The sequence below is a fragment of the Pteropus vampyrus genome, unplaced genomic scaffold, assembly GCF_000151845.1.
Source record: "Pteropus vampyrus isolate Shadow unplaced genomic scaffold, Pvam_2.0 Scaffold715, whole genome shotgun sequence".
In the NCBI taxonomy this organism is placed as follows: domain Eukaryota; kingdom Metazoa; phylum Chordata; class Mammalia; order Chiroptera; family Pteropodidae; genus Pteropus; species Pteropus vampyrus.
This window is the reverse complement of record NW_011889496.1, coordinates 759028-760778: the sequence shown is the minus strand read 5'-3', so window position 1 is coordinate 760778 and position 1751 is coordinate 759028.

Here is a 1751-nt window from a genome sequence, read left to right as displayed (position 1 = left end):
TGTTCCCATAACAGTCTTCAGGGATTCTACCATTGGGCCTAATGCTTCTGGAGCATACCCCTAGAAAGCTAGGAAAGGTTGACTGAATGTGCAATGGCTCTAGCCAAGCATGTTTTTACTGTAAAATATCTAAAGAACCACCTCTATTATTTTGTCTTCTGGTATCTATTTTCCTCTTGGAAATCTGACTGGGCTACATATTAGCACGTATCATTAGCTATGTGAATGATGCCTGGACTCCTTGAAGTCTATGACAAGTTCGATAGATTGTGATCTCCTAATTGTAACCTTTATAATTAGATGGTGGGAATGTGAAATAGGGCAGTTGCAGTGGAAAACCATTTCATGGTTCCTCAAAATGTTAAACATAGAAATGCTTTATGATCCAGCAACTTCACTCCTAGGTATATATCCAATAAAATTAAAGCAAGCATTTCAAAAAAACTTGTATACAAATGTTTATAACAGCACTATTTCCAATAACCAAAAAGGTGAAAACAACCCAAATGTCTATCAACTGATGAATGGATAAAGCAAATGTGGTATATCTCTAAAACAGAGTATTGTACAGCCATATAAATACTGATACATGTTACTACATGGGTGAATCTTGAAGATATTATGCTAAGTGAAGAAAGCCAGACAGAAAAGACCACTTAGTGTATGATTCTTTATATACGAAATATCCAGAACAGGCAAATCCAATAGAAACAGAAAACAGATTAGTGGTAGCCAGGGGTTGAGAGGAGATAGGTAATGGGAAATGACTTTTGGGGTGATAAAGATTGCCTGAAACTAGATAGTGGTAACGGTCGCACGGCATTGTGAATGTGCTAAATGACATTGTACTAACTTATACACTTTAAAATGGTTAAAACAATAAATTTTCACATTATGTGTATTTAACCACAATAAAAAAAATGGGTTGTGATGTATTGGGGATCAGGACTATGCATCAAATATATATATATATATGAAGTTTATCATAATTCCTAGAAGAGTGTCTGACTAGAGATCCTCAATAAATTTATTTAATGAGCGAATTATGGTATACTAGTTTCTTAATGTCTTCAGTCTTAAGGATATACTGAAGATCTGGCCATCTGTAATTGAGTTCTGGTTCTTTCACTTAACTTAGTTATTATTATTGTTATTAACTTATATCCAAGCATTATTATCAACTGTTGAATGTATGTGCTAAAAAATCTTTACAAGTGGTTAGGAAAAAAATGTGTGTATAAAAGCAAGGTCAAATTATTGTGGAACATGAAAAGGAGAGTATTTTATTCCAAAGTCTCTTTTTTAACCAACAACTGACAGGAAGCCAAAAGACTAGTTGGGACATCTGAAGGTGTATAATAATGCTGGTTGATTGGGTGTAAAAGTTAAATTTGGGGGTTTGGTAATAGAAAGCCTATTGTTACACACTTCTAAACCACTTCCTACAAACTAATCATAGATAATATAGATTATATTTCTATCTCTATTTGCTATTTCTTTCCTTTACTTCTCAACTCGTTTAAGAATTTAATTAGAGATTAAAGTGGTGATATTTACTTCCAAGAAACCTCCTAAACAATATGTTATAATCTGCTAAATATTTATTACTGATGCTGTTTAAGCGATAGAAGTGTATTTAAGAAAAACAATACCAGGAATTTGTTTTTGATGTAGGTAATATTTTACGTGTAAAATAATTATAAAACTAATACATGTTATAGAACTTTTAGAAATTACAGAAAAATATAAAA